Source organism: Sinocyclocheilus grahami, unplaced genomic scaffold (assembly GCF_001515645.1).
Source record: "Sinocyclocheilus grahami isolate Dianchi unplaced genomic scaffold, SAMN03320097.WGS_v1.1 scaffold1098.1, whole genome shotgun sequence".
NCBI lineage: Eukaryota > Metazoa > Chordata > Actinopteri > Cypriniformes > Cyprinidae > Sinocyclocheilus > Sinocyclocheilus grahami.
Window position 1 is genome coordinate 323,660 of NW_015506277.1, and position 25,725 is coordinate 349,384.

Here is a 25,725-nt window from a genome sequence, read left to right on the forward strand (position 1 = left end):
AAGGGGTGTGCATAAGACTGGCATGACACCTTCATAATCATGACATGACACGTCATGAATATGAAGGTTTTTTTATGCATGTTTATGACAACTGTCATTAAGTGTCATTCGCTCAGTTATGTCATTTTTAATGCAAAGATGACATTGTTTGAGATGTCTTTGTTATGGGCTATGGTTAGGGGTAAGGGTAAGGGTATAGGGTTAGGTTAGGGTTAGGTCAAATATTGTCATATTTGCATTAAAAATGACATAACTGAGCGAATGACACTTAATGACAGTTGTCATAAACATGCATAAAACCTCCTTCATATTCATGATATGTGTCATGTCATGATTATGAAGGTGTCATGTCAGTCTTATGCACACCCCTTCAAGTAAAGTGTTACCTTATTATTATTATTATTAAAAACAATGTGTTGGATTATGGATGATGTTCAAAATCTATCATGGTGGTTTGAATGTCATATCACACTTTGCATGCTATAAATATCAAATAGTAAATGAGGGGTGTTTTTTTCTTCTGCATTCATAATTCATAAGGATTTAACTTTAACAACCAATATTTGAGTACATTTACTACGTAAAGTGTACCAGGTCTAAGCTCTGCAGTTTGAAGCCGTACACCGCTCCTCGTTTACTGCTGTTCATGTAGTTTCCCAGAGCCAAGATGATCTGAGAGAGAAACACACGCTCGATAAAGACACGCACAGTCTGGAGAAAAATGAATCAGAGCAGAAGTGAAACACTTACTTCCAGAATCTTCTTGAGTTTTTGTGAGGACTTGATAGAGACAGATGCGGCAATAACGGCGTGAAGTTGCTGTTGAGACAAAAACAAAAGACAATAATAGAACATGTACAAAAGGTCCAAATATGATACAATTCTTCATTAAAACTAGCTACGTAAAACAATGGGTAGCACTTTACATTAGTTTACCTGACAAATACTTCTACAGCATTTCTTCATCTTAATTAATGTTAATTCAGCACTTATAAAGTATTACTAATACATAATTAAAATAAAAAGTAGTTTCTGTTAATATTATATAATGAACCTGAGCTAACCTGATCTAACAATATACAGTTGTATTTTTATTAACTAACGTTAACAAAAATGAATATGTACTGTGGCAAATACATCAAAAATTGTAAAGTGGGAAACATCTAAAGTGATATCATATGCACCAATTCAACTGTATGCAACATTATTTTAATTTTTTTTAATTTTTCATATATTGTAGTCTTGACTGCACTTGTCTAGCTCAGCCGTTATTACAAGAAGCATCATTGCACAGTAGTAGTATTTAAGTATTTATCTTTAATTTATGAGAAATATAAGATCATCAGTAACTACAAAACAATATTTGGTCCCAAACTATCTTGAGCTTAAATTCTTGAGCATAATATATATATATATATATATATATATATATAATTATTTTTTATGTTTATTCACTGTTAATTGCTAGAACAATGAAAACACTAAAACAATGAAATAGTTTTCAAGTGCATTTAGACATTGCAAATTAATATACTAGTTTGACCTTAGCTTGAGCTGAACGATCAGCATTTTCTTAACAAATTTTGAGTTGTAAGAAAACATGGTTTTGCCCTCTATTCATGGAAAGCATCATGTGAAGAAGGGTTATGAAAGAATTCAAGAGAGGAAAAGAAACAGGTATTATAGAAATACGAGGAGATCCATGGGCAAGTCTAGATTAGTTATCTAAATTTGCTTGGGAGATTTTGAGCGAATACCAGAAAATCCTGCTTAATTCTTGACCAAACGTGCTGGCAGTGTGCTAGAGCAGCTCTGGGTTTGAGTGATTTACCGGCGTGAGCATCTGAATGCTCTCTGTGAAATTGGCCACGAATGCCATGATGGTCATCTTCTGCATGAGACGCTCGATCTTGCTGAACTGGATCATGAAGCGATCCTCATTCGTCAGGTTCTCCAGAGGTTTGCGTTCTTTCTCATACTGCCGGAGAACTCTCAGCTCCGCTTCCGTTGGAATGAACCTCATCAAACACTCCACGAAATCCACCGGCAACGTCCGCAGGTCAAGCCTTACACACACACACACACACACATATGAAAGCATTATCCTCATTAATCTGACGACCTCCTCTATGTTGGCTGCAGTAATCATAAAAAATAACTTACAAATCAAGAAATATTTTAAAGGTGACATATCATAAAAATCTGACTTTTCCAGGTTTTAAGTGCTATAATCAGGTCCCCGGTGCATCTACCAACCAAGGAAACGTGAAAAAGATTAACCCAGTAACTTTGTTTTGGTAAGCCTTTTTCTGCAAGCATCTAAAAAAACGAGCGCGTCTGATTTCGCTCCCCTAGTGACGTGGCAAAGGGATCTCATTATAATATTACCGCCCCTTAAAGGGTTAGTTCACCCAAAAATGAAAATTAGCCCATAAATTACTCACCCTCAAGTCATGCTAGGTGTATATGACTTTCTTCTTTCAGACGAATCCAGTCGGAGTTATATTAAACATTGTCTTTGATCTTTCAAGCTGTTTAATGGCACTCAGCGGGTGTTTCAGTGCATCAGTCCAAAAGAAGTTAAATAAAAAGCGCCCATCCATTAAAAAAGTGTCTCACACGGTTCCAGGGGGTGAACAAATGCCTTCTGTAGTGAATCGATGCATTTTTGTAAGAAAAATATCCATATTCAATACGTAATAATTACTTTAATCTAGCTTGCGCCAACAGTTGTACACAGAAGCAGTTCCGGACGGATGACATATGAGGTCAGCGTTGCATTTTGCAGTACATTTTTAATATAACTCCGACTGGATTCGTCTGAAAGAAGAAAGTCATATACACCTAGGATGACTTGAGGGTGAGTAATTTATGGACTCATTTTCATTTTTGGGTGAACTAACCCTTTAATCTGTAAGTTTACGCCCACGGCACTGTTATTGTGTTTACGCAAGTGACAACAGTGTACCAGTTCTAATGCCATGACGAAAGTTTGAGCAAAACATGCTAACTGTCCTGCCTTTGGCTGCACAGACGAGCACAGAACACTATTTAGAGTCCCAGCCTCAGAGGAGACAACAGAGCTGTGGATTTATTGATTTATTTAATGTATATTGCTGCTGCCACACAGATCTAAAATAAACATGTGATTTATTTCCCAGCTGTTTACCTTCACAGACATAACCGACTGTTTTTGTAACTCATGTGACTTTTGTGCTGTAACAAAACAAATGATCTTGTCAAGTTTTAAAACGTTTTTCAAAGTTGTTTAAGTCTCTCTCACCTCCAGTATTCTTTCGTCATCGATCTCGTTGAACACAGTGCCGTTGATCTGATTGGGTTTTAGTGCCACCCAGTTAAACACCGGCATCCGGAACTTAGTCTTGATGGGTTTCTTGATCTTCACAGCTACACAACATGACAGAAAGCACATGTCAACAACATCAGGACAATAAACATCCAGTCTGGTCTACTGAGTGATGTGGAGCTGGTTTGTGAACAGCAGGCACAGATCTGAGCGTGTCCAGTGCACATTTGTGAGGGTACGTGAGGGGGGAATGTGTGAACATGAGACCTTTGATACTGTCAGCATGAACACTCTCAGCCTAAAAGAGCTCTAGTCTCTCATATCCTGATCAATGTGATTGTGTTGGCAGGATATTCTGATCCTAAATCACACATGAGGCGATTTTATGATAATGAGAGACTGAGAATTACAGAGAAAAGCTAAAGCACGCAAGGGATCTCTCCAATGTCTCAACTGTTTCTCTTTGAGAGCATTGAAATTGAATAGAGAGTAAATGGAGACTTGCTTAGATAGAGACTCTTCTCAGATGTTGAGAAAAGGACATCTCATGTGTCTCCGCTAGAGTTTCAAATAAGATCTCAACAATGTCTCACACCGCGCTCAGATTTGTCAAGATATCAGATACTTCCAAGAGAATGATCTGAGCTTTTCATATTCATTTTATGGCTCTACATTCATATGTCAATTTGTGTTTATTTTGATTTATATAAATACTAGGAGAAACACTAGGCAAAATTGATGAAACGTGACTGAAAACTTAATCGTAAACTATGAAAGAGCACCTCTGAGCAATATCATTGTCCCGTGTGTTTAGGCAATGAGACAGACGCTCATGGCTGTTCTTGGGTTTACATATTATGAGGATGTGACTCAAACAGCGTCTCAGTAGGAGAATGAGTCAAAAACTTCCAAAATAATACTCTTAATGACTGATTCTGACTCACAGCAAATACAGATTTCAACATGCTTGATTAAGGCTGAATCAAAATCCAACAATACTGATCTCTGGTCAAAGGTTACGAAGAGAGAATGAGAGCAGTTTTCAGTTGAGGGTTATGGGTAATATGATGGTGTGATATCAGGCCATGCAGGAAGTGTGGCCAGAGCAAAGAGAATAAAACTCTCAGTGTGTGTTAAACATTCCTGAATTTACGCAACTATCGCCTTTTCTGACGATCAATCGCCTGTAACGGCACGGCACACTGTTTCAACATGCAAACACAACACAATCAATCACTTACTCACACAGCGGGCATGGCATTTTTAGTCTTACTGCCTTACGATGCACATTCATTTATTTAAAGGGACAATAAAATGTTGAATGTGGTCATAGTTGATCAAAAGTAATTTCATAAATTGAAGCTTTTTAGTATAACAACTTCATACTTTGAAGACTTGCGTGCAAAACATCCTTTTAGGGATGAACAATTTGGGGAAAAGAATTATAATTTTTATTGTGATTATTATTAAATAAAAATATCAAGCACAATAAAAATAAAAATACTGTAATAATTCTTTTGTACTATAAAATAAGCAATGAGTGATTAATAAAATAATATACATGGTATAGTACAACTTTAAAATTACAATACTACTATTTACATCTTCATTTTCAGATGCTAAACCATGCAGTAAGTATTTATGTTGCGAGTTGTTCTAGCTGAAACTGCACTGGACTGCTAGACCTGTTTGTGTTTGCTTGGAGTTCTGCAGTTCTTAATGGCATCCTAATGACAAATAGATCTGGAGTCGATGTGAATTGTAGTTTTGTTTTCCATGAGGTTGCGGTTCATGGCTTGAGCTCTGGAAAGAGGGATTTTGTCCACTGTGGAGTGTAGAAATAAGAGCTTACGTCTCATGGAACATGTGGTCTCATTGGTTGGCATTAGAGTCCTGTTATTTGCTGACCTCTGTAAGCAAGGTCTAAAGAATGTTCCTCTCTGGTTTTTAAACGCTAAGGAAAAGTTCTGTAAAACAGCGTCCAATTTCATGCTCAGTTTCAAGAGGAACAACCAGCAATGCAGCTTCGTAGTCATTGTCAGATCAAGATTACAGAGGAACCGAGTGTGTTTTCTTAGAGACTCAAATACCATGCCCCCACACACACACACACAAGACTGAGCACACACGACATGACACAGAAAACCTACAGTACAGTTTGATGGGTCCCTCTATGGCGGCGCAACAGGTAGAGCAAAAATAAGCAGAGAGAAAGAAGTTAAAGAGCAAACAAAACTCAACCTCCATTCCAAAGATCTGATTGGCCTTTTCCTACCAGAGTGCATTACCACTGAATCCTAAATACAGATTGTTTCATAAGGAATGATAAAGATCAATTTAAGAGAGAAGTTACCAACAAACTGTGATGTAAAGCACAGTTTTTTTAAATAATAAAAAGCAGCTGAAGACTTTAATAAAAAAAAAAAGTTGTTCAGATTCACTGTACACTCTGCAATATGTACAGTACGTAGACTACCGTTTGGGGTCAGTATTTTTTTTCTAAAATAAGTGAGTATTTTATTCAGCAAGGATGCATTGAATTGATCAAAAGTGACAGCAAATGTTTTTATAATGTTGCAAAAAAATAAATAAATGCAGTTAATTTTAACTTTATCAAAATATCGGTTTCCTGAAAAATATTAAGCAGCATAATTGTTTTCAACATTAATAATAAATGTTTCTTGAGCAGCAATGATAATCTGCATAGGTTTATAGGAAGTATCCAAATTTGTATGAGCATATTCTGCAACATTGCTCCTGAAAGCCTCATTCAAATCAATATGAAACATTATGCATACTACATAGAGAATAAAGCGGACTGATAAATTAGTTGATGAAAATGACTACCATTTATTTTTTTATCTGATGTTATTGTTCTATCTGATCTACTGTACAGTCAAAGAGATTATGACTCAGGCTTCAGCATGTTTCTCTTGAGCTTGTTCAGACATTAAACCTTTTACAGGAAACCTAACAAACAGTTGTGCTGTTATGATCGTTATCAGTGGTCTATGAGGGGAGACTCCAGAGATCCGCATGTATGTCAAGTCAAGTCACCTTTATTTATAGAGCACTTTATACAGTACGTGAACTTTAAATGCAAACTAAAGCATACTTCAGGCTTCTTAAGATGGATGGATAAGATGGTTAAGTGATTAAGATACTGTTTGGTATACTGTAGTTTGAGCGTGTGAGAATGACTGTATATGATTGTTATGGTTTTGTCTTTAGTGTCGAGCAGGTTTCATTACCTGCCAGTCCTGAGTTCATGATGACGGTGGGAGAGCCGCAGCCTGGAAGTGGAGGAGCCATGGGGGGCGGTGGAGGGGGCATAGGGGCAGATATATCCACAGCGGGGCCTGGGAGAGGAGGTGGAGGAGGAGGAGGAGGAGCTGGTGCTGGAGCAGCACATGAACCATTTGCTACTGGAAAGAGGGAGAAAGTATAGGTTCCATTAGCCATATATTTATTTGATTTATTTTGAAAAACTGACTTCGTGAAAGGCTTTGTGGGATTCACCTAAGATATTCGTGATCGCACATGTATATTACACTATCCTTTTAGAGTTACAACTAATTTCAGATTCCCCGCCCCTGAACATCACATACCAAACAAACTGCAGGTCACTTTATATACTGGCTACATTAGATGTTCTCTTCCTCTCTAATTCTGATTCTGATCAATATAGACCAGGGCTTGTGCCGAGAGTCAAAATTCTGACTGGCTGTCAGGGTCAGAAATGAAAATCTGCTTCCAAATAGCATAAATAAGAATTGATTACATTCATTTCCTGGCTAACGTCAAACCCTTGTCCAGTATTTAGAATCTGGGGTGGTGACTTACGTGTCGCCGGCATAGGAGGAGGGGGAGGATCAGACATGCTCATGCCTTGTGCCGCCCCGTTAGCCACACCTCCGTGACTGACCATGCCCTCACCGGACACCCCAGCTACACCCTGTGACCCTGGCAGATGCCCGTTCCCCTGTGGAGGGGGCGTCAGGATGGCAATGTCCCCGTCTGCTTTCTTCTGGATCTTGATGGTTCCCTGTTTCTCCAGCTCGTGGATCTTTTTCTCCAGGTTGCACTGCTTCTGAATGGTCTCGTCCTTCTCCTTCACCATCCGCCGCAGGGTGTGTACCTGAGAGCTGGCGTCTTTATACACCTCCTGTCACCACAGGGAGCACGAGTTTTGAGTTAAAACAGGGTTTCCCCAGATTGGGGTTTATAAAATCCTGGCGATTCGTGAGGGAACTGATTGTGAGTTGACGGATGGCTAATTAATTAATAGAAATAAAACTGAAAATTCAATATGGCTTTTTGTGATTATCATAGGCTGGGATTTAAGTGAGTATATAAATTTTATAAAAATGCACAACATCTGACTACTAACCCACATCAGAGAGCCATGAATATGTGAATGTATCGTTAAATTATTGACAAATTTACGTAAAATCTCAGGGGGTAAAACTATTTGGCAACACTTTAAAAATAGGTTTGCATTTGATTAAATTAGTTAACTACATTAGTTAACATGAACTAACAATGAAAAATATTTGTAAAGCATTTATTAATCTCAGTTAATAATAATTGCAACATTTACTAATGCATTATTAAAATCCAAAGTTATATCTTTTAATGTTAGTTAATAACAATGAACAGTTTAAGTTTTTATTAATTTAACGTTAACAAAGATTAACAAATACTTTAACAAATGCATTGCTCATTGTTAATGTTAGTTAATGCATTAATTAACATTAACTGAGGAACTTTATTGTAAAGTGTTACCAAACATTTTATGTCTAATTGGTTACAAAAATGATACAAAGATTGATTCTAGTGCTGTCAAACGATTAATTGTGATTAATCGCATCCAAAATAAAAGTTTTTGTTTACATAATACATGTGTGTGTACTGTGTATATTTATTATTTATATATAAATACACACACATACAGTATATATGTTAAAAATATTTACATGTATTTATATCAATACAATTTATATTATATATAAATCTAGTTAATATATAAACATAACATATTTTTCTTAAATATATACATGCATGTGTGTGTATTTATATATATACATAATAAATAAACACAGCACACACACATAGATTATGTAAACAAAAACTTGTATTTTGGATGTGATTAATCGCGATTAATCGTTTGACAGCACTAATTGATTCACATTAATAGCTAATTAGGTTCAGGTGACATCAGTGGAAAAGAAAAGTTGTTTCAGAGACAGTTTGGACATTTTCATCAAATACTATGAAGGCAAACATTTGTTTCTTTGGAATAATGTACACCAATGAGCATTGAGGAATGTGTTTTGAGAAAGTACAGTAAACACTGGTACAAAAGTACATTAGGATTTTGTGTTGACTTTAAAAGGAAGATTCTATGGATACTGTGAAATGAACTTTTCAGCATTGATTAACAACATACACTTGAAGTACCCATACCATACAGTCAACTGAAGAACTCAAGAGGAAGTGATGTAAAGATGCATCATTTACCCGAACAGACTCCAGCTCTTTATTTTTTTGCATGAGTTGCTTCTCCAGCTCAACGATTTTTGCCATCGCCTCATTCTCTGTGTCCTGTAACTTCTCTGTCAGCTAGAAAACCACAAACAAGAGTCCACAAGAAATGAGACTCCAGCTACAGAACATAAGAGTCATGAAGACACAATCACAAATAAGTCATGCTTTCTAAACTGCTGAGACATGAACACTAAAATCTCAAATGATTCCAGCCAGGGTTGCATAAATATTTAACTTCAGATTCACATTAATATTCTTGAATCCTGATTCATCTGAATTCTTGACTATCCAGTACACTATACAAATCAATGGCACACTAATGCGGAAATGACCTCAGGTCAGGAAGTCATCCTTTGGCCAGATGGCCCAACTGTCACAAAATGTCAAAAGTCAAGCTACATGTATGATGTGGACCTATAAGGTTTCATTATCATTAACGGCTTTCAGCTGAACTCAATACTGGTCATGTAAGGGTCATGTTGTTGGGCAGGTGGTGCATTGTTTAACTAGAGGCCTTAAATGATAAGCACTCCTGAATATGCAACTTAACTGATTGTTTTTTCTGGATAATATCATTATTGATTTATAATGAGTAAAATGATGTAAAAACAGTACTAACATGAGACATGTTCTCCTCTAGTTCCTCCACTCTCTCCAGCGCTGCGTTCTTGGTCTCTGCGTCCTCTAACAGAGCCCCGACATCGAACACATTATCCAGGTATGCTTGAATCTGCACATGCAGCTTATCACTCTCGGTGTGCTTCAGTTTCTACTCAAAGACAGTGACAGAGACAGAGAGAGAAGAGTGATGGATCCTCTTGCAGCTCACTCAGCAGTTAGAGTGATACTGAACATTAGCATCAGAAGACTCAGCTCTGAAGTTTACTCACATCCAGATATTCGTCCAAACCCAGCTTGGTGAAGTCGTACTGTAAGTGCACTCTGAAATTCATGTCTTCCACTGAATGAACCACAATATTTATGAACTGCATGCAGGCAACCTGCAAGACAATATACACCATACTAAATTCCAACCCCCCAAAAAACTGAAAACATTTCATAGATTTATTGATGAAGAAAACTGAGTTTTAACTATAGAAATGCTAAATCCATAGCAATAGAAATCTTAATTATTATTGTTTATTATTTACCTGTATAGCTTTGGATTGAGGCTATATAAATAAAATAAGATCTGCACACAACAAAAGCATATAGAAAGCACTACATATTTCTATTTCTGCAGAAATGCATATCATTCATATTCTACACATGCACACTATATATATATATATATATATATATGTGTGTGTGTGTGTGTGTGTGTGTGTGTATAATTAGTGCTGTCAAACGATTAATCGCGATTAATCGCATCCAAAATACAAGTTTTTGTTTACATAATATATGTGTGTACACTGTGTATATTTATTATGTATATATAAATACAAACACATGCATGCATGCATATATTTATATTATTAAATTATATATTAAATATATTTATATATAATATAAAATATAAGAATATGAATATATAAATGTATAAACATGTAAATATTTTCAAAATATATACTGAATGTGTGTGCATTTATATATACATAATACATATACACAATACACATACATGTATAATGTAAACAAAAACTTTTATTTTGGATGCGATTAATCACGATTAATCGTTTGACAGCACTAATATATATATATATATACTGCATATTGAACATGTTGGCTTATTAGACACGTTTTATATTGTTTTTTATATTTTTTATGTTGTCGTAAAATCATATCACACAACTAATATGCTAAATGCTATAAGTCATGTTATAATATATGATGGTATTTTCTTGTAACGCTGCTTAATGAAGCTCTTAAGTAATAGACGAGTCTCTTCTGCAATAAGCTATTTGTTTTCATTTCTTTAAATCTCATAGCCAAATGTGTCAATCAATGGTACAGTGTGTTGTATTGTTTTAGAGTATTAATAGACGTGATTGCAAATGAAAAATGTGTATATTTGGATGTTGGTGTAACTCATACCATGAAGTCGATGTTATTATCTTCATTCTTGAAATGCTCCATGAGTTTCTCAAACCGCTGATCTTCTGAACACACCTGCGAAGCATTAAAGACACGCGGTGAGAGAGAACATTCAAATAATGCCCAGAGAAAATGAAAATTAGATTTTGATGCCAGCAGAATCTCTTTTTGCCTCTAATAAGATTTTTTTATTTTTATTTCAAAAACAACTTGATACAGTAGTTCATTTGTTTTCATCCCCTCTCCTCCCCAGACCCAACAGATACAAATACATTCAGAAGCTCTTGTGATCCTCTAATAAACAAATCAATAACAATGTGTTTAGCAGGTGTTTGTCTAAACCTATTTACTTTACTTATTGCATTATCCGTTGTCATGTCTCGTACAGCTTTTAAACTGAAAACAGTGCTTCGGTAATTCATTATCTGAAACGGTGTTGAGGTTTTGGGTTTTGAATATACTGTATATATATTCAATTTTACAGCATTTGTGTGCATGTACCTCTTTAAAATGATCAAAGGCAGAGAGAATGATCTCATGACCTCCTCGAACCAGACACACGGCAGCCAGCAGCTCCAGCACCAGAGCTTTAGTCCTGCAATATCACACAAATCAAATCCATTTAGACATGATTACGGAGGCTATTACTGCACATTTTGGGAGAAAACTTTCTCTTTTGCATTTACACAACAGTTGAGTTCAAAGGTTTGGAACGAAGGAATCAATTACAGGAATGAATTACATTTTAAAATATATTAAAATAGAAAATGGTTGTTTTCACTTGTAATAATATTTCACAATATTACTGTTTTTACTGTATTTCTGATCAAATAAATGCAGCTTTGGTGAGCATAAGAGACAAAATAATCAACATTTCCTCAACATTTACACAGATGGAGTAAAGAACCCCTCCAACCGCACACTGAGATTAAGGGGCCTGTTGTTGTAGCTGCCAGTATTTATGACTCTGAAAGAGGAGTCACAACCCACATGAATAAAAGCGGTGGATTCTGGGAAAGTGCCCCCTCTTTCAGAGATACACACACACATTTACTCCAGCTCAATGGGTTACCTGGGATTCTTATTGTTCAGACTTAGTGCAATTTCATTCACAGCATGAGGGTGAGACATGACCATGTTGAAGCCATACTGAGAGAAAGACAGAGAGAGGGCTAATTAGTAAACATAGCAAGATCTTCAGGATTTATTATCTGCACATAAACATGATTCAGTTGTGTTGTCTGAGTGTGTGTTTGGGTTTTCTGTACAATGTCTTCACTAATGAACTGAAACCTGTTGAACAGCTGGACCTCGCTGTTTTAATAAAAATATATTATTAATGTCAACAGGTTTGTGAGTGTTAGAGGTTGGATTTAACAAAGTCCCACCAGGACAATATTTTGTGTGATTCTTTTTTGCTATCAACAATTTTGGGGGATTTTTTTTTTTTAATAATTAGGAGATCACATTTGACAAGTTATCTATGAAACTAGTCAAAAAAACAATGCAGTTTTTTTTTTTGTCTTATCAAATTCTAACACAACATTTAAACAAAATTTGTGTTACTCTTTTATACATATATTTATACAAATGCAATTGTGCTTTAATAATTTTTTAAGGCAGATTTAGTATTTAGGTACAACAGAAATTCAGTATTACATACTATACAGAAATTCCAGTATTACAGTAATTGCTACAGTAATTCAAAAGTTTTCAATCAAACATTAAATAAAACACTGCATAGTCTTTGCACTTAATACTTAACACATCCAGCATGCCCCACAAATTTTGTTGATTTTGAATTGTGTTGTGTGATCTGGAAGGACTGGAAAGTCTATGAGAAGCTAACATAGATTCAATGGTCTGTGAGTGTTTACCTGGTAGTTCATGATGGCTCGTAGGCACATGATGCACACATGAACGTCGTCTTTCTTACATACTAATCTGGAATTCTTCAACGTCCTCCGGCTGGGTAATGTATTAGACCTGAGAGCAAAACAACAACTGAAGTTTACTAACCAATGAAATCAATAGTTCATCCAACATATGGAAATACTGTCATCATTTATTCACCCTCATGTTGTTCCAAACCCATTTGACTCTAGTTCTTCTGTGGAACCCAGGAGATGCTTCGCAGAATGTCTGAGCTGTTCACATTCACTTTCACATGGAAAAGAGCAGCTTGGACATTCTGCCAAATATCTTGCTTTGTTTTCCACAGAAGAAATAAAGTTGTACAGGTTTGGAACAACATGAGGATGGGGTTTTAACTATAGCATACACTAATCGATCAAAAGTTTGGGATCTGTAAGATTTTTTAATGGTTTTGAAAGAAGTGTTCACCAAGGATGCATTTATTTGATCAAAAATACAGTAAAAATAGAAATCAAATTTTATTACAATTTAAAATACTTGTTTTATTTTTAATGTATTTTTTTCCTATGATGGCAAAGATGAATATTCAGCAGCCATTATTCCAGTCTTCAGTGTCATTATTATCAATGTTAAACTTTTTTTTTTTTTTTTGTAAGCATGATACTCCCCGGATTCTCTGATTAATTGAAAGTTCAAAAGAACAGCATTTACATGAAATAGAAATTACAAATGTCTTTTCTGTCAATTTCATGCATACCTGCTAAATAAAAATATTGATTTCTTTCAAAAAATCTTACTGACCCCAAACTTTTGAAAGGTAGCTCTTTCTTTTAAAAGGTTTTTACTATTTTAAAGGAATAACTACTTATTAAGATGTTTAAAATGGTTATAAGCATGAGAAATATGCATCATCTTCTTGTAAACACAAGCCTAGAGACATATCCTGATGTAGATTCACAGGACTGAATCAAGGCAGAGGGATCAGGACCACAGGAATATTCAATATCTCACAGCTACTAGTGCTGTGTTTGGGTCTGTCAGCAGCATCTGCTGTGTGTGATGTGTGAGGATTTGCATTGTCTCAGAGCAGTTAAAGTGCTCTGTGCACACATATCACCTCCACAACACAACAGCAGCATCATTGACATGCATGCCAGCCATCGGGCCCAAGCCAAAGGCTTTTATGTGTGAGAACAGAGACGCACAGCAACATATGCACACAAAGAACACACACACACACACAAGCAGGTATAAAATAGATGCACACTCTTACCGATCGACAAGGGCATACAAACACACAAGATGAAAAAACAGAAAAAATAGAGAAACATAGGCTCGCAAAGAGACTAGAAAATGTTTACACACTCAAACTAACACAAAGGGCACACAGTTCTTTTTAAGACTGTCACAAGACGAGCTGGGCGTGATTTTCTGAAAACACACACACACACACATAATGCAATATGTCAGCAGCAGTGCCTGGGGGAATGGTTTGTGCTCAGTTCTGAGAACTCATTCAGCAACACAAACAGGAACATGAACACACTCATATCTGCACTAAAGGTGTGTATTGTCTATGATAATACAGTATTGTGACAGTTTTTTAACAATGTGGAAGCATCAAGTAGCCTATGCCATTCACTTTGCAAAAAATAAACAAAAACACATTCGCTTTCACTGGATGATGTAGCCTGAAGCAGTTCATATAACGCAGTATATCGTATAATGATATACTTCATATATCATATGATGTACGAGATAGTTAAGCAAAACACAATCAAGTCTGCTGTTTTTCCTGTATATCAGCATGATTGCAAATGCGATTTTATACAACAGTTCAATAAACAAGAAGTTAATATTGAGAGTTAATCTGCTTTTTGCTCTATTTCGCCAAAACGAAAATTATTCCAAACAAAGTCAACAGAGCTGTTGTGCATCAGCAGAGGTGTTTTGTTTCTGAATGAATGAATCATTCATTGATCCATTCATGAAGAAAGTCAACTGCTTCGTTCCTGAATCAATTAGCCATTTGAACGAATCAGCTGAATGAATGACTCAATGACTCACTCGTTAATACAGCGAACTGCCACCTACTGGTGGTTTTAGTTTCATATTTAAAATACCATTTCATAAAATCCTTTCATATTCCTATATTCAAAATTTTATTTATAAAACAATATTTTAATATATCTAAATATTGCTTATGCAGTGCATACTGATTTTATTTTGATTAGTAACCGCTGTCTTATTCTAATTTAATTTATTGATTAAATGTAAGAATTTGCCATTAAATATGATGCATAAATCTAATACGGTTAGAAAAAAAATGCCCTTAAAAAGGTAAAACTGCATCTGGAAATTAATTTAAGGTGTCAAATAGTGGCCTTAATGAAAAAGTTAAATTCCGTCACTACTGTGAATTGACCACCACACAAAATATGAGGAATATGAAAAGCTTCGGGAGTCGCATGTCCATGACAGTCTTAAAGCAGCCAAGATACCAGCATAAAAACACATTTAGTGAAATATTACTCAATTATCAAAATCCCAGAAAATATCGAGATATCATTTTTTGTCAATATCACACACCCCTAGCCTGCACTGATTACTAGGAGAATTAGTAATCAGCTGCGTCATCGCTGTGATGTGGTTTGTCTTTCAACTCTGACATGAGTGGGAATGATTACATGTGAATGTGTTCACAAGGTGGCTGTCTGCTAAAATCTCATTTGACTTGTAACTTCCGATCTCTTTTGTCCAGAACATCACAAAGACCCAGAAGCCATTGCGGAGAGTACTGAATCGCATGTGCGTAATGTCTTCGTCATACTGTATAGCCGGATGTGTGACTGTGCTCATCCAGAACACAAAATTCCTGACTCGTATCTGTCAGGTGATTTCACAAGCACACACACGTTTAAACACATCCTCTGTGAAGTTGCAAAAGTTGATGCTTCAAGCTACGTTTTATGTTAAGAGAGCAGAAAGTAATTTTGTTTTGCACGTCAGTTTGAAAAAAATAAAATGACTTAAAGAAATTACACATATAAATGTAATATTTCAAATATTTGGGGTTTAGAAATGGGATGCTTACATAAAATGTGAAGTTTTGTTAAAATATTTATAATAATTAATCTGAACAAATGTTATTTGAGCTTTTAAGGCCCTGGATTTTTTATTAGGGGCTTAAAAGATATTTAATATTCAGTGAATTGCATCAATTTAACTCTACTTCTAATAACTATCAAATAAGATCACTGAATGACTGAATTCAATTGAGCTCAATAATGCCACTATACTGTCTTCTGTAGAGCTGCTTCATTAATTAAAATTGAAGCTATTTATTGTTTCCTATTTATTTCCTATGTGTACTTTGGTATCTGAATTTGTTATATTTTTTCTACTTCTAATAACTATCAAATAAGATCACTGAATGACTGAATTCAATTGAGCTCAATAATGCCACTATACTGTCTTCTGTAGAGCTGCTTCATAATTAAAATTGAAGCTATTTATTGTTTCCTATTTATTTCCTATGTGTACTTTGGTATCTGAATTTGTTATATTTTTTTGGCTAAAACCTTAACTTCGGTAACACTTTCTATGAAGCCTGCATTATACTGCATGCATAATGCCTTAAAAAGTATAATCTCATGAATAATCATAACAAACATTATAATACTTACATATTTATGGTAATAATTTATGATGAAGCATGATGATTTATGACACATGATGGACAACATGTTACAGCATATTTACCTAAATTATAATGTATTATATGTCTCATATCTTGAGCATTGTTTAAGATCTACACAATATCCTACTATATCTTATAAGATGTCTTATAGTAAACATACCGTACAAAAAGCTTTATAATGTGGTCATTACATTTATAAGTGGCCTTTGTCTGTTTTATTGTAATATCAGCAAAACCATATTGCATTGTTTGAGATGTAGCTTAAACTAGTTAACTCTGAAAATCACATTAGTTTCACTGGTAACACTCGGTAACACTTTACTTGAAGGGGTGTGCATAAGACTGACATGACACTTTCATAATCATGACATGACACATGTCATGAATATGAAGGGTTTTTATGCATTCCAATTAGTTTAACTTGACGTAATAAAATAATTAAAATTGAAACTGAAAAAAAATTAAAATTATAAAAACTATATAGACTTTCTAAAGTGCCACTATTATGGCATTTGTAAGGTTCCTAATATTGTTTTGGGAGCCTCCTGCAATAAGTTTACATGCATGCAAAGTAAAAAAACAACAAAAAAACGCTTTTGCTTTCTCAAATAATGCATTTAATATCACCTCATTTTCCAGCGATTCTCAAACTATTCATTCAAAGCAGTTCTAAGATTAAGTCACTTTAAACCCCTCCTTTCCGTGAGCCTACTCTGCTCTGATTGGTCAGATGGCCCAGTCTGTTGTGATTGGTCTAAGCTCCCCGAGATTAGAGAAGCAGTCATCAGGAACACAAAGGAACACAAACAAGTCTGAGGTTGTACTGCTGAGTTACAGTAGAAAAAAAAATTAAAATAACCACTGATTCTTTGCAGCCTCTTCATTCCGAAGTGAAAATAAAACAATTTTACTTTCACAGCGTCTTCTCGACATGATGTTAAAGGGGTCATATGAGGCGATTTCAAGTTTTCCTTTCTCTTTGGAGTGTTACAAGCTGTTCAGCGTTTCTCATTTCCAATTAGTTTAACTTGACGTAATAAAATAATTAAAATTGAAACTGAAAAAAAAATAAAAATTATAAAAACTATATAGACTTTCTAAAGTGCCACTATTATGGCATTTGAAAGGTTCCTAATATTGTTTTGGGAGCCTCCTGCAATAAGTTTACATGCATGCAAAGTAAAAAAACAACAAAAAAACGCTTTCGCTTTCTCAAATAATGCATTTAATATCACCTCATTTTCCAGCGATTCTCAAACTATTCATTCAAAGCAGTTCTAAGATTAAGTCACTTTAAACCCATCCTTTCCGTGAGCCTACTCTGCTCTGATTGGTCAGATGGCCCAGTCTGTTGTGATTGGTCTAAACTCCCCGAGATTAGAGAAGCAGTCATCAGGAACACAAAGGAACACAAAGAAGTCTGAGGTTGTACTGCTGAGTTACAGTAGAATTTTTTTTTTAAATAACCACTGATTCTTTGCAGCCTCTTCATTCCGAAGTGAAAATAAAACAATTTTACTTTCACAGCGTCTTCTCGACATGATGTTAAAGGGGTCATATGATGCGATTTCAAGTTTTCCTTTCTCTTTGGAGTGTTACAAGCTGTTCGTGAATAGATAAGATCCCTAAAGTTGCAAAGACTAAAGTCTCAAATCCAAAGAGATATTCTTTATAAACTCGTCCATGCGTTCCTAAAATGGCTCGTTCTAACACGCCCCCACATGTCTACATCACTGTGTGGGAAGATTTGCATAATGCTGCCCAAATGTTCACGCAAAGAAAGAAGGCGTAACTTTTATTCTCGCTGTAGTATTGTTGCCGCCGCCGCCATGTCGTGAAGACGCTGTGTTTCATTGTGAAAGCGAAACTACTTTGTTTGGTCTTCCTAAAGAGGACACGACTACAAATCAGTGGTTAAGTTATATTTACAACACTGTTCCAGAACAGTTCAACCCAAATATTCAAATGTGTGCAGTGCATTTGATGGAGGACCGTTTCCTGATCCTGGGAGAGTAGACTCGAATGTCTGCTGGCTCTGGAGATGCTGTTGCCTGTGACAGCTGATGAGAGGTTGTTTCCACCACGGAGATCTTCAATTGATCGATTCCAGGGTTTAGATTTATCCACAGAGTTTTCTGTGCTGTTCTCAGAACTGTCACCGTCAAACCTGTCAAGCACAGAACAGCAGGAGCTCAGGATAGGGGCAAACGTACCACAAAGAGAATATTATATAGTCTTTTATTATTATTATTATTGTACAACCACCAAAAACATACTTTATTTATCTGTGGTCATGGGACAGTTGCTTATATGCAGTGCAAAAATGATAATCCTAACCCTAATTCACTTAAGAAACATGCTATATTAAAACTTTCATAAAATAAAATAATAATTTAAAAATCATGGTAACACAATCTTATTTTGTGTTGTGAATGTAATGACAGATTTTTAAAAACTACATTTGACAAATATTCAGATTTTCACATTTATATGTTTTGTTTACATATTTTAGCATTATTAAGTTTTTTTTTAAATGTGTGCAGCTGATTTTTTTAATTTTATAAAATACTACTACTACTACTACTAATAATAATTATATATATATATATATATATATATATATATATATATATACTGTATATATATATGATTTTTTAATCATAGATCATGTCTATTAATTAGCTAGTTACACTACTGTTCAAAAGTGTTAAAATCAATAAATTGATCAAAAGCAAAAGTAAATACTATAAATGCTGTTATTTTTGACTTTCTATTCTTCAAATAATCTTGAAAAAATGCATCATGGTTTCCACAAAAATATTAAGTAACACAGCTATTTTCAGCATTCATAATAATAATAACAACAACAACAATAATAATAATAATAATAATGAATGTTTCTTGAGCAACAAATCAACATACAATTATTTCTGAAGGATCAAGTAATGATGCTGAAAATTCAGCTTTAAAACATTAAAATTGGAATAACATTTCATAATATTACATTTTTTTCCTGTATATTTAATAAAATAATGAGTGTATGAGACTTTTTTTTTTTTTCAAAAACACAAAAAAAAATCTTTTGAACACTAGTGTATAGTGTGTTGTATTGAGTCATCAAGTGTGTGATAACAGTCGTTACCTCAAAACACACTAAAACATGTTAATTTCTTATCAGGATTAAAGTGCTGTTGGTTGTAAATGAGATCTTGTGACTTCATCTGATCTCAGTGAACAGGCTGCACACATTCTCTAAATCACACACACACACACACACACACACACTGGGGTCCTCTCCGAGTAGCAGTAAGGCATGTAGTCAGAGCGGCACAGAGATCCAGCAGTGGCCTAGTGGCCTGAAGCCATTGTGTTCATTGTGTTCATGTTCGGTACAATCACGGGTGACTTACGTGACAGCATACTGTGCAAATGAAAGATACTCCACCAACACATCCAAACCCTTATTCTCCTCATTCAGAAACTCCCGCACCCACCTAAACAGAGAGAGAGAGACAGAGAGAAAAAAAAGACCATTACAAAAAAAACCTGTCCATCAAAAGTTTGTACGCTCTACTGTATTACTTGGTTATGATTTATCATTACTACATTATAATGTTATATCACTAATTATACAAGTATTAATAAAATAATGAGTGTATGAGACTTTTTTTTTTTTTCAAAAACACAAAAAAAAATCTTTTGAACACTAGTGTATAGTGTGTTGTATTGAGTCATCAAGTGTGTGATAACAGTCGTTACCTCAAAACACACTAAAACATGTTCATTTCTTATCAGGATTAAAGTGCTATTGGTTGTAAATGAGATCTTGTGACTTCATCTGATCTCAGTGAACAGGCTGCACACATTCTCTAAATCACACACACACACACACACACACACACACTGGGGTCCTCTCCGAGTAGCAGTAAGGCATGTAGTCAGAGCGGCACAGAGATCCAGCAGTGGCCTGGGTGAAAGAAGCCATTGTGTTCATTGTGTTCATGTTCGGTACAATCACGGGTGACTTACGTGACAGCATACTGTGCAAATGAAAGATACTCCACCAACACATCCAAACCCTTATTCTCCTCATTCAGAAACTCCCGCACCCACCTAAACAGAGAGAGAGAGACAGAGAGAAAAAAAAGACCATTACAAAAAAAACCTGTCCATCAAAAGTTTGTACGCTCTACTGTATTACTTGGTTATGATTTATCATTACTACATTATAATGTTATATCACTAATTATACAAGTAAACATGCAGTAGATAAACTAGATAATCCAAGAGACTCCATAGAGCACACAGAAAATCCCAGCATTCTCAAACTGCACTTCCATACGGAGACAGACATCATGAAATATGTATCATGGAACGGCGTCTCAGTAGCTTAAAAAACAGCTTCAACGCAGTTCGGAGATTGAAAGCAAAGGGTTCATGTAGCTGGATTTCTCCCTCAGAGCAACAGCAATGAGAGATACTTCAAAGACACGGCAGAGACATCCCAGAATACCGCACTCACACACGTTCCCATTGACAAAGACCGCAAGGATCCCAGGAATGATCAAAAGCTGGTTTTCACCTTTTTACTTTGCACCAGTGAAAAGTAGACCAACACATGAAAACCACACAGTTGTGATTAGAATTCTGAAAGAAAAATGAGTTTCTATTCCTTTTGATTTTCTAATGAGCAGTTTAACTTCTATGTGAAAAGTGTATTTATCTGAATGTTACAGGAGCACTATGATGGAACTATGGAATATGGAACTCATATGAGCAAATATGAAGGTTTGTTTGTATCACATGGTTCTTGGAAAACTTAATTCAGTGGCATTCTAAAGTCAAATATTGCACTCTGTATTGTTTTGAATGGGTTTATTTTGCATTAATGACCAGATGACTGTACATTATCCCTTAAAATATAACTTTAACAATGTACAAATGAGGGGAAGCATTGTTTGGGTAAATGAGGAGCACATCTGAGACTCTAGGGACAGAATTTGAGGTACCATTCTGTTGTTTTGTGTTCGTCGAACCCTCTGTGAGCAGATAATACTGCCTTAACTCATCTAGATTAGCTAGAACATTTATGTGATCTAGTTTAGTAATGTACGGCAGCTAAATCTCTAAACAGGTTGTCTGGCAGCTCGGGGGTTTCTGGGAGTATGTTTGTCTGTCTTTGAAATAATGAATAATAACACTCATTTATGAGATGACAAGGAAAGAGTGTGTGCTGGCTGGCCCTGGAATATCACATCTTCCTGTTTTCCTGTTGTGACATTTTCCTGACCTCGCCGAGTTCCGTCAGCCTTTCCACATCCGATCAATCCTAGCTCTCAGCATGCAACCGGGTGTGTGATTTTCAGCTCTCACGAAATCTCAGAACCCCCCCAGCATTTCTCTGATCTGATTAGGTTGTGTAGGGATTCCCAAAACGAAAACCTGTTCGGCTGGCATTCTAGCAAAATTCCACTGTGCAGAAATATGACAAGTCCAGTCAGGAGCATTTGGCTGCTACTTGTGCTGGTTCACACAAAAGAGCATTATTTCAGCTTCAATTCATCTTGCAATGAGGGCTATTGGAGTGTGTCGGTGTGAGCAGTATTTAATGAACATGCACACATACAGATGAACTCACCCAATATGATTGGTCCGTAATGAGATTTCCAGCTCCCGCAGGACCTGCGTCGACTCCTGCACTCTCCTCCTGAACTTCTGCAGAGGAAAGAAATAAGAAACATCCTTTACTGCAGCCTTCATCTAATAGGCTTAATAACAATGAGAAAGAAATCTCTTATAATATCGCAATTGTTTCTCATAGATAACAACGAGATTAAACAAATAGCAAATGGAGAAAAAGACAAGTATTGTCATACATGTCTCCTCTACACTGAAAAAAAAAAAAAAAAAATATATATATATATATAGCGGGGAGAGCGGCGTGAGTTGAGCCAGTTTTATTTATGGCGTGTTTAAAGCAAGCACATGACAGTAATGGGTCCAACTTGAACATTTGAACACTTGAACATTTTCACCTCGTGCTATATCAAAGGAAGAGAAATTCAATAAAAATGACTTCTTAAAATCTATGTGTGAGCCTTGTGATGGAAGGGCATTCATCCAGGGAGTTTCCCCACTTGTGGCTCAAGACGCTGGGTTAGGATCCAGCTCCCTGCTACCCTAATAAGGACAAAAAGGTCTGGATAGTAGAATGGATGTATGTAATTGACCTTACAGAACTGGGCTAATAGTACTCAACATCCCACTTCTAAATGTTGCAGGCAAATACAATTTCATAAACTTCAATGGTCAATTTTTATAAACAAGGCCTATTTAAAATGTTCAGAACAAAAGCAAGTTCAAAACAAATAAAAAAATAAAAAAATGTTTGGTCTGAAATGAATGAAATACAATGTAGAATTACAGTAAAATAATACTTTATAATCATAAGAAGGGGTGAGCCACTGACTCAACTTACCCCAGGACTTTTGGCTCAAATTACCCCACTCCTACCATTCTAACAAACCATATACAGGTGCATCTCAATAAATTAGAATGTCGTGGAAAAGTTAATTCATTTCAACTCAAATTGTGAAACTCGTGTATTAAATAAATTCAATGCACACAGACTGAAGTAGTTTAAGTCTTTGGTTCTTTTAATTGTGATGATTTTGGCTCACATTTAACAAAAACCCACCAATTCACTATCTCACGTAAAAAAAGATTATTTATTATAAATACTACATTCCTAATCTATATTTTATTATTATTACTATTATTACTTTATTTTATTTTTTACAATTTTTTTTTTTACTATAAATACTAAATATAAATCACTATAAATGCTAAATTATCTATAATATGGAAATAGTCTGTAAAGCTATCTTGTATGTGTTTTGCACATCAATTGAAAAATATAATTTAAACTATATATATATATTTTTAGACAAACTGAAACGGTTTTAAGCCAGACAAATATGTAGAGTTTTATGGAGAGATCTCAACAATGTCTCAAACTGTGCTCAGATTTTCCAAGATGCCAAATTATGCTATCAAAAGAGCTCAGTATGAACTCAAACATACTCTTTATGTTTGTTAACAATTGCTTAATTTACCTCTATTTTTACTTCTTTTAAATTATATACATTTGACTCATTCGTTTTGACCTATTACTTGAAAATCTGAGACAAAGTGATTCTTAAATAAAACATAATTGGGTGAATTCAACAATGATCCAGACTTGGTCACATTCACTCAACTAAAAACTCTGGCATCATCTAAAATTAAAGGGCTGAATAAAATGTTCAAAGTAATGGTTTGTATTTGGTTGTTTTCTCCAGTTAGTCTCATAATAGCGTTGAGTCCAAACTGTGGGCCCAGTTTTGTTCTCTGTAGCCATGGTTACAGTGGCTTTGTGGCCGACCCAATCACGTGTCAGGTGAAATGCATGTGAAACCGCCGTCCAATGAGAGGGCTTTCATCAGCTGAACGAGATATGCTGCCAAATCTTAACTGGAAACTGCTGCTGCAGTTCTGCAACACTAATTAGACGGCAGCCATGACAATGAGTGGCAGGCCAGGCATTAATATGCAGTCTGATTCACTGATGTCAGACACTGAAATGATTGCATCGAAGGGTGTTAGAGAGGGAATGACAGTGAAAAAGAGAGAGGGATGGAGACAGCAACAGACAGAAAGACGGAGACATGTATTAACACACTTAATTCACATTCTTATACTATATACTTCAAGTATGCATTTAGCTGGTGATAGGAATGTATATACTTTTAAGTACAAAATAATAGTCTACACCAGTGGTTCCCAACCCTGGTCCTTGAGGCACCCCCACACTGCATATTTTGCATGTCTCCTTTCTCTGACACTCCATTTTCAGGTCTTGGAGTCTCTACTAATGAGATGATGACCTGAATCAGGTGTGTTTGATTAAGGAGACATGCAAAACGTGCAGTGTTGGGGTGCCTCCAGGACCAGGGTTGGGAACCACTGGTCTACACCAATATTGGGGACATGTAACCATGCTATAAAATTATGCCTTGATAACACACACCCATTTGTTTACAAATTAGCATCTAGCTAATTCCATCAATTAAAAGTCAAGATGAAAAACAAATATTATATTTACTTTCTTAATGCATGTTCCTGGTTTTATTCAATTAAAAGGAAAACAATGTAACTTGCATTGCCTCTGAAATGACATGTTGTCACTGACATCCTCGTATGTCTCTTTTCCCTAGACAAGTCTAGGCCAGGATTTCTAAGTGTGTTGGGGTTTTGGCTTTGTTTTACTATTGTTTCATACTTGCTTAAGGTAATGACTAAGAAGTAGTTTTGCATCTAGCTAATTCCATCAATTAAAAGTCAAGATGAAAAACAAATATTATATTTACTTTCTTAATGCATGTTCCTGGTTTTATTCAATTTAAAAGGAAAACAATGTAACTTGCATTGCCTCTGAAATGACATGTTGTCACTGACATCCTCGTATGTCTCTTTTCCCTAGACAAGTCTAGGCCAGGATTTCTAAGTGTGTTGGGGTTTTGGCTTTGTTTTACTATTGTTTCATACTTGCTTAAGGTAATGACTAAGAAGTAGTTTGACCAAAAGTGTGCAGGCATTGCACATAATCAACCAATCGCGGCGTGTGAGAAGGTGGGATCTACAAAGAATGATCAAAGCAAAATGAGGACTGTAGAGAGCACATCTGTATGGAAAACAAAGCTAAAACCCAGACAATTTAGAAATCCTGGCCGGCAAAAGAGGACGTATGGTCACCATATTTTAACCTCTCCTCACCAAGAGACACATATTCACCATCCAATCAATGCCTGGATAAAATAAAATCCTGAATTGAATATCCAGTTTCATTTGTCAAATTACAGAAGTAAAACGTGTAGTAAATGCCAGTTCAAACTGACTTTTAAAGTTCATTATATTTTCAATTAAAAGCATACATCACAAACCATCACAACTCAAAAATCCACTTGAAAAATTGTACAGCCTGAGCACTTTTGGCCTACTGTTCTACTACAGTATAATATGTTACACACTTATTCTAATTCAAACTCACATTTCGGATGGATATTATGGAAATTGAGACAGTGCGGGACAAAGTGAATGAGACAGATGCATAAAACCAACTGAAATGGTGAGTATGGAGAAAAAGAGGGGGGTGTGTGCTCTGTTGTTCCCAGCGTGGGTGTGTTTGGCACATGTGGAGTGCAGTGTGTGTTTTCAGTGTGTG

General features: G+C 35.6%; 1 pseudogene; it reads right to left on the bottom strand.

Moving 5' to 3' along the window:
* The window catches only part of LOC107566744 (formin-like protein 2), a 38,708-nt pseudogene that overhangs the window by 8,750 nt on the left and 4,233 nt on the right, over positions 1–25,725 (bottom strand).